Raw genomic sequence first — 10,024 nt, 5'->3', positions numbered from 1 at the left:
CAGATAACATTCATTTCTTCAATGTAATGTACTTAAAGCTGGGGTACCTTTTTTGTAAATGAGTAAATATTGTGTTTTTCACCAAAGACTATATTGTAAAAGCAGAGCTCAAGGTCTAATAACAGTATTTTATCTCTGTATTTTAACTTGGGCGATCCACACAATTTTCGCTTTGCTGTCTGAAAAGTGAAATAAATGCCCCAAAGTCGTGAACACAATTAAGAATGTATGCATGTGAATATTAACGATCTACCAATGAGTTTTAAATACAAGCCAGCCTGTTTTTTTGGAAATAACACACCCCGGCTTTAAGGCTGGAAGTAAAATCAAGTCACTTATTTTTTTGAGAACAAAAGCGCAACATTTGATTTGATACAAGCCATTGCTTTGGCAAGACACTTGCTAACAGTAGTTCCTGGATTTAAAGCTATATAAATGTGAACATTTATATACCATTTTTATTTATCAGCATGACATATGTGCTATCCACTCAGCCACCCATCAGTGCTTACCTGGGGAATATTTATGAAATAATTTGGAAAACTCCCATAACTGCATATGTATTTGTTGTGTTTGTGTGTGTCTAACAGTGTGATTTGAGTTGTGGGTGTCACCACACCCTTTTTAGCCCTCGACTGATAACAACTAATTCATCTCACAAATGGACAATTTTACTGACTTCCGCTCCACTAAACAAACACCAGCCACAGAATATCTTTGTTCCAGTTATCTGCCCCACCTATGGACCACTAGCACTCCGTTTCTTCTCTATCTGTTTCTCTCTCCTCGCGCATAAATCACTCACAAAGCCTGCGCTGTGTAAGTGGGCACATAGTTTGAGCCGCTACACCTCGCTCCCTCGGTCTCCTCCGATCCGCTCTGAGGTCACCGGGGCGGGGTCAGCCTGATTCATGAGTGTGTTTAGACAGAGGAATGTGCCTAAGCCCCACATGTGTCTGCACTTTCACAGGCTGCGCCCGCTCTCACACATCCCACGACAGGTGCACCGATGGCGGCCGCGGGGAGCTCAAAGGGGCCCTTGTTATGGTGGAGTTTAGTGGAGTAACTTGGGTCCAACACATTTGTAGATAAACATATTTAGCGAGCGTTTATTTCATCACGAGTGTTTTTATTGCTCCAAAAGACCTTCATAAAACATGTATTCTTACTAAGAGTGGGGTCGCCTCGCCGCAGAACTGACTGGGCCTGGCGGCACCGCTTGCTTGTATCCAGTGCGTGTTTCATGGCAACCACAGAGCCAATCAGGAGCGAGGTTAGAGGAGAAGATGTTCCCGTCCGGCGCTCAGCAACAAGCCGGGCTAGCTGTCGAGCAAACCTGTTCCCAACGTGAGCGCAACAGGACGTCTAAAAAACGCTGCGCCTGATTGGTCCGTTATCACTGTTCACATCTTGAGTCACGAAGACAATAGCAAAATACACAAGTTATAGCTATTTGTTTCGAACATTTTAATCTCACGGCAGCAGTTACAGAGATAGAGGCGCAGATATTTCAATAGGAACTGAATGGGAGAAAGACTCAAAAGAACTGAAATATCGACATATAAACACAGTGTCTGAAGCCAAAAAAAAAGAGGTGAGAACCGGCATATTTACGCTTTCAACTTCATCCAAATTGTATTGTCATCTGACCTTGACCCTTATCCCTGGGAGCCTCCACAGATAGGATTTATTTCAAATTTTGTCAGGAGCAAAAGTTCATTCTCATATCAGCACCTCCTCTGTGATTATACAGAGTAAATTTCACGTGTTTCGATGGGACTGTTACTCCAGTGAGTCGGCCGTCCAACATAAACTAACACAGTGTGGTCTGGAGAGGACCCAGTGTCTGAAAACACTGTATACCGAAGCCTTTCTTTATTGTTGTAAATTAAATTATGCTAGGTTTATCCCACCGGTCCAAAAATAATATGTGCATCTCAGCAGGCTATTAGTGCACTTTTGATTCATGAATAACTAAAACACTAATGGAATTAACAGCAGCCGGTTACACTGTATTCAATTTGTGAATCACCTAGCTTGATATGATATATTAACGGCAATGCTAACGTTAGCGCCACAAACTGAGATAATCCAGCCAACAAAGAAAACAATCAGGGTGTAGCTTAAATTTTACTGTCTTGATTATTTGTATTAACTTTTTGACTCAATATCTGTGTGCGCCATAAGCCTATATTTTACATTTCGTTGACTGTGGCATTGGCTTCAAAACAAAAACACCTATAAACTCTGCAGTATTCTTTAGTGAGGTATTCACACCTTTTCACTAAAGTTGTTGACAGACAAACAGACAGTCTGGGTCTCTGCATGATTCTGTTACGGTCCAGACTTTGTTTTAAGTGACCTTTAGACTTCAAAGAACACTTTTGAGTCTTATTCTGAAGGGCAAGTCAGTATTGAGAAACAAATGACCCCCTGATATGAGTAAGTGCCTCCTCTCTGCTGTGGGTGGTACATAAATAAGTATGTACTGAAACTCAAAAGTACAACTGTTTCTCTACTCCATAAATCACACCTCTGGCCCATGCCCGCTCCCCCGTCCCACTTTGTTTGTAAAGCTAATTGGCAATGAAAACTTGGGATAAACCGGGCGGCTGGAGCGTTGAGGGGCAAAACTGTGGAACTCTGTGTCAATAATCAAACGCGCCCTGCGAAAGAAGAGGTTACCAATGTGAGAGGAAATACAATTGTGCGGACAGATGTCTTCCAGGAGTTTGTATATCTCCGAATCCATCTGTCGGTGCCGGGATAAACAGTGAGACTACAGAGACGTGAAGTGCCACATACTGGTCCCAGCGTAAGACGGATGTGTCCCCAGGGAGCCCGAGCGCTAATATAGCCGTAAAAACATCAACAGGCTAATTCATGTCAGCTGGAGGCGTGTAGGTGGAGACACTTTGGGTAAACGTTACTTTTCTTCTGGCCCCTCCTGTTCTGACAGTTATGTGTTGTTTAGTGAAGTCATTTGTGATGGATTTTTGTGCCTTTCTTGGAATAAGAATCTTTGAACTTTGAACCCAATTTAAGACCATAAGCCCATTGTAGCATATGACTGTGTAACTTTGTAGCCAATAATTATGGATGATTTAATTATTGATACATAGTGGTGCTTCGATGAGGCTTAATCATACCAGCCACACTTAGGCCATTGATTTAGTCAATTGTCAAAATTATTAATTCATTTACAAAACTGTGTATCAAACTATTGACTCAATTGATTAAAGGGGTGACCATGACAATAAAAAAACTGAATCTACAATGACTATGTAGTATATGGTGATATATAGTTATATATTATGATATATGACACACACACACACACACACACACCCACACACACACACACACACACACACACACTGACTATTTGATTTAAAAAAACGTGAATACAATCTACATGAAGAAACAGCCTAAAACATAGATATATAAATATTGGTGATTATTATTTACATGTTTATTACAGTTTTGGTATTATTTATTATTATTTGATGGGTGTGGATGATGTATATGTGCATGTTATATTCATGGATTTATTCAAATAACCTGGACTTCACTTGTGACTTGTGGTCAGTCCATAGTCACTGCAGTTGTGATGTAAACACAAGCTACTGGTGTTCGGCTGACAGAGACCCAGCGATTATTGCCTCTTTTCAAACCATAAATCTTTTTCTCAGTTCAAAATGCTCCAGTTGTCTAAAGAAATATATCTATGTTCTTTAGTTTCATGCAAATTCACTTACAAACGTCCATATTTTACTTGGACATGGTATGGTTAGGCCTAAGTAGGTCAGGCCCTGTTAGTGGCTGTCAAATATTACCCCCTGAGTCCGTGCCTGTGGCTTATTGGTTTGTTGTGGGCACATGCAAACGTTTGAATATGAAAATGGAGGAGACAGAGCAAATCATCTTAATATACGACTAAAGACATAAGCCGTGAAGTATAGCACCTGTCACTTTAAATAAGTCACATCAATAATAGTTCATCCCTATGCTCTGCTAATTTATTCTGTACATACTGTATATATTTTACCACCTTATTTTACACCTTTATTTTATCATACTGTGTGTCCAATGTAATATTTTACCAGTATTTGTGATTATACTTTGTTTTATGTTGTATCACATTGCCAATGCAAATTCCTAGATAACATTTTTCACTTACAACGTCAATCCAACGTTTTTCTGATTCTAAACCTGTAGAAGACTGTTTTTAATACAAGGAGTCAATCACAGCCTGCTTCCAAACACCAACTCCCTTCAAGTCTCCTTCAAGAAAGCATTTGTTAGCAGTTAAAATGATCTGCACAGTAACAACATGTGAATAGGATGTTTCACTGCATGTTATTATGTACATATATATATGTGGACAAACAGCTGCAGACTTGGAGCGTCCCACAAGACAAACAATCTAAAAGACATAATGATGTGAGAATTGCATGTGCTGTTGTTATAAAATGTGCTTGTAGATGATGACAGGAGGTAGAAAATAAACCAAAAGTGACATCAGGGCAAGTGTTGCATAAGAAAAATAACCCAAAGCTTCTATACTCAAAGCCAGGCAGTATCATTTCTGGCTTTGGTCTGTGGATTCGCTGCAGCTGTGGGCCTTTTGGTTGAGTGGACCAATGGGGGCCGGAGCAGGTGATGAATGGGCCAATGGGGGCCGGAGCAGGTGATGAATGGGCCAATGGGGGCCGGAGCAGGTGATGAATGGGCCAATAGAGTACGACGGATCACACAGAGGAGCAGCCAGAGGAACACACCGTCCGAGAGAGGCGCGGATGTCAACGTGAAAGCAAGATGAAGAGAGGAACAGATAAGAGCTGTGGACAGGACAAGTTAGCACGTGGAAGAGCGCGTCAGGGTTTTAACGACGTTATTACAGTGTAGATCTTTTTACCTTTTGTACAATGGATCGAGGAATGGGAAAAGAACCTAAAAGCTTCTAATTTGGTCCACAAAGGGCTGCTGGGAGTTGTTAGGAGTATCAAAAACAGGCTAATTCCACAAAAACAACACAAAAGGCAGGAAATCTCTTTGCAAAAATGCGATACATAATTAGGATTGGCCTTCGACACTATATTATGTCTTAATTTTGGCCAGCAGAGGAAGAAAAAAGTTTGGGCACCCCTGTTCTAGAAGGTCCCAGTGGGGAAACAACATATTACTCGCTATAATATCGTAACTCGTAATCCAAAACAACTTAAATGAAACAAGTCAAAGTCATTTCCGCTCGCCGTTTTACAGATACATCAGCGTAAAATGTCGTCACAAAAAGGGCAACCGATAGCTGTTCACGGTTTTGTTCATATTTGTGCCGAAATTACTTTGACGCGCTGCCGAATCCGACGCGTGTCACCATTTTAGGAAAAAAATAAAAACAAATCTGGGAAATAAGTTAGCAGCCGTGGATCGAGGGTTGTAGAAAACGGGTATTTTGGTAGCAATGACTACAATCTACTTACACATTAATCACTCTAAATACATGAATGGAAAATAATTGGTAAATTTTGCATAATACGTCCACTTGAAGGCCTTTGATGCATATATTTCATGTTTATGACGGAAAACAGAGAGAGAATATGCAAACTTTACAGAGGAAATATCAGACCGGATCTTCTTGCTGTGAGACGAAAGTGCATCTACATTAACGCTTCAACGGAAAAAGTTATAACACTTCATATTTTCAATGACCAATTCAGTCATTCTACATTGGATGCCCTTCCTGACACACAACAAACTACACCAGAACCTTGATTTTGTCCCCTACGTCTTCACTCCCCGTACGTCCAATATCCCTCGCAATGTTTAAACAGACGTATATTTTGAATGCGTCACTGTAAATCCCCTTTATGGCCCTCTTACACCAGGGGCCCGGCGCAGACCCCTCTTAGTTATGTGGTCACGGAGGAGGAATGGGGGAGTGAAAGTGGAAAAGCTCAAACGTTATAGAGGGGAGCAGACAAAGGGGAGGATTTATCACTTGTAATTTGGACGAACGAAAAGGAAGAGGAACAGAAAAATGCCATTGGAAAAATACACGCCACGACGATGCAATGTGCAGTTTGCGCGTAGGACCTGCAGGGCTGTACTTTATTGTGCGGAGTAGAATAAAAACTGGCTTTGTCCCACTCCGTTGTTGTAAAAGTAGCTTGCGTAGTAGGCCGCCTGGTGAGCTGTTAGCAAGCTTAACCTCTACAAGCTACATGTGCTCATAAAGTCATCCTTGTTAAGAAATATGATGATAGGACAGACTTAGGATTGACTTTGGGCCTCTGCTAACAGTTAAGCTCGCCCGGTTGTCCTTCATGATTTGAAAAATGTCAAATCTGAAATAGTCCATTTTATGTTCACTAATAGTTTTGACCTCTTGAGTTCATTTTTACGTCTGATGTGTGAACACCCCCTTGATGTCGCCCTTTGAGGCAACTGCTGTTGTCATTTTGGGCGTTACAAAAATAATTGGAATTGAATTGATAGAGGACTAATGTTATTTATTTTAGTTTGGTAGCAAATTTGATACAGAAAGTCAGCCCCATGTTTGATTCCCAAACAGTGTGACCTGATCCTTCAGTTAGGTGCTCCTGGTGCTGAGATTTGGAGAAGGGTCTTTGGGTGCTGCACTTTGTGGTTGACGTTTCTTAATCGTATGGATGTTCTCAAAAAGATTGTGATCAGCGAGCCGAAGCAAAAAGCTGTTACTTACTAACTACTAACTAAGAAAAGGTTTATTACCACAAAACGTGACCTTTGTGAACGCTGTAGGTCCCCGTCAGACCATGTTCTGGTTCAACTGAGGACAGGTTTAAGCTCGCATACCCCAGTTATTTTAAATAGATCCATGCACTGTATCTTTATCATTGCGAGATAGGACCAGCGCCTTAGAAGAGGGCTACACAACAATTTCATACGTTGATGAATCTTTTTTTCAATGTGTTTCTTGGCAACCTGAGACCTTTCCACTGTATCTTTTACCACAAACATGAAAGAAGACATCTGCCTAGCAACGCGCTACATTATCACAAACACACTTCCATAACCAAGGTGATGTTGTGAGATACACTTTACACCACAACTGATAAAATCCTCTCCTCTTTCAACATCAAAACACCCCAAAACACTAAAGTACTCCGAGCGTATCAAAACTGCCCCAAGTACAAGTCAGGACGTGGCCTGAGGTGCACGTTGTTCCCCCTGTCCCGCCAAAGAGACTTGATATCAGTCTAACAGCAGAAGCTTCATGCCACAGTGTGCTCCAGCCTGTGGAGACTTGGCAGAGAAACCCAACACTCCTGTCATCAAGGCACATCAAGTCTCACAGCAAAAGAAGAATAATTCAAAGTTTGCACACCTGCTCAGCTTTAATATTAGATATAAAAATGCTTTTCTCACTCCAACATATATCGGTTTATTTCAAGTTTGGAAACAAATGCAATTCAATGATGATTTATGTAATTTTGAATGATTTATTGTAAATATCTGCAGACTGCACTGGCCACTAGGGGGACCAAAGATAAACATACAGCCTAATGAGAGAATTATTATCAAGCAAAGGCTTTTGCTGTCACGTTTTTCCCAAGACTTCCGTCATTATATTAGTTGACTTGGAAAGTGTGGACGATTTAAACAACCACAGGCAAGAGACTTTCAGATTATTAAGGATGTTGGGGCCTGTAGGCTTCACCAGAAAGGACAATAATGTGTGAAATGGGGATCAGCCCGGGGAAGGATACTGCAGCAAACTGTCAAGAGCCTAATTCGAACTCACAACACTGCAAGGTGCTCATAAGGAGTCCACTCGACCACAGCATCATTATTTTTCTATAGCCGACATATTTATTTTAGCACTAAACATTTTCATACCCGTAGCCAGCATCCAAAATGTAAAAGTCACTGTCTTCTGTGAACAAAGGGCTACAGATTCTGCATTATTCAACACACAGGGGCCCCACATAGTATTCCTCCTATACCTGTGACCGTTCACCCTCACCGTCTGACTGTAGAAGCCTGCTAAAGTCATTAGTACAGTCCCAGAGCAGCGGAGAGAGGATGGCCCCAGATTTTTGTCTTGTGTTTGATGTGTGCTGCTGATGAGGAACATGAGGATCAGTTTCACATCCCCACATCCATCTTACCCGAACACTGAGCTGGAGAGAGACCACAGACACTACAGACAGTATTGTATTGCTTCTATCTTTACTGGGATCATGTCATAATGGAGTGAGTAAAGTGATTACGGATCAGTGCCATCTATGGACAAAAGGTGGTAACTACAACAATAATGGACTCAATAAATCCCTGCAACTATGGGCTAAAATTGGTGTTAAGACTCATTTTATGCAACATTTATTTATTTTTGGAGCTGTTATAATATACTCTAATTTTATGAATCCTGGTTGGAAAATCCTCTCCTCTCCAAGCGTCAAAAGCACTTCAGTGACGTGGCTCTGAGAATATTCTCTGCTGTTTTGAAGTCCATAATTCATCACCAGACTCATCCCGTCTAATCACGATCAGTACAACTGCGTGCTAAGATGCAGAAGTCTGTAATTCCCTCTTCTTTTTCACCTCTAAAACATGAGCTGCCAAACTAAAGAGCATGTTTGAAGGCTGATAACAACACAAGTTATTTCTTTGCTTGTATGTTCCACAGTACGGCATCAAACGTATCTACTGAGCATGTTTTATTGCTAAAAAAATACCAAAAAAGCTTGCATTCTTACTGTCAATGCAATAACGTCTCTCTAGCCTGACTGGAAGTTTAGTGTTTTAACCGATGGAGCCAGGACATGTCTGTGAGATAACTGAGATAAATGTTTAATGCCCTAGTGTGTTACATTCAAGACAAAAGCCAAAACATCCCAGAGGCAAAGTGGTGGTGAACCAAGTTACATAGTGGACCTCTAAAAACAAACACACATCTCAATGGATATGGAGATACCATGGCAAAGCGCTCATTATTCAGGAGGAGATACTTGCTGTTGGAGGAATTGTGGCTGCTGGAGACACATCATCATCATGTGTTTTGGGATTGTCTGAATGTTCATAAATATTAGACTGAGATGAATAAAGCAATGTAGAATTATTACAAAATAAACATTTCACTTTATTTTTAAGCTATGTATCTGGGACATTAAACTGCAATGGAAACAATAGATGGATACTTTTGGAACACACATTTGGAAGAAGGAAAAGTGGCCATAACACAAAATGGATGTCACAGACTGAGCCAACAATCAAAGCCGGGGCCCAAATAACATTTGTAAAATAGTAAAGCTCACATTTGCAGTGGCTGCAGTTGCTACACTTGGCATGGTGGCGAGCGCTCAAGCTTCACAGCAAGAAGGTTCTGGGTTCAACCGTGTGCCGTGCCTTTCAGTGCGGAGTTATGTTCCTCCCCATGTCTGGGTGGGTTTCCTCCAGGCTCTGGTTTCCCCTTTGAGTTCAAAAACATGCGCAATTGGTAAAATTCTACTGCTACGGTCGTGACCAAAACCCAAGACTGGCTCAAAATCTGAAGATGGGAGGAAAAACAAGTAGCTAACATTTAACCTTAATAGCTTACCACAGCTGAGGATGGGGTTAATGAATAATGCACTGTAAAACACTCTGGGTGTCACAAAAGGTGCTTAAACAGACACAGATAAATCCAATCTATTTTATTTATGTTGTTATCATTGATTTAGTAATTTAAACGCCCTCTCTTGATTAGAGAGCAAACGTGGGCTGCTGATTGGCTCCTCGCGGCTCTGATTTCAACCAATAGAATCTCATCTGTGTTTGATTAGAGTCGCGCTGTGACGTAGAAACCCCATGAGGAGGAGGAGGGAATACGTTTAACCCGGGTCCAGAGCCAAACGGGGTTAAACTGGAGGCATCCATCCAAGTGTCGGGGCGAGAGGCGCGGGTTAATGTGGTCAGGAGGCCGGTCAGGAGGCCGGTCAGGAGGCCGGTCAGGAGGCCGGTCACTGCGGCAGGTGGAGCGCAATCTGCCGCGCCATGGAAC

The sequence above is a fragment of the Eucyclogobius newberryi genome, unplaced genomic scaffold (assembly GCF_026437365.1).
Source record: "Eucyclogobius newberryi isolate DKJ021-1_F unplaced genomic scaffold, fEucNew1.0.hap1 SCAF_19, whole genome shotgun sequence".
Taxonomy (NCBI): Eukaryota; Metazoa; Chordata; class Actinopteri; order Gobiiformes; family Gobiidae; genus Eucyclogobius; species Eucyclogobius newberryi.
The sequence above is the reverse complement of the archived record's forward strand: the minus strand, read 5'-3'. Positions refer to the sequence as shown.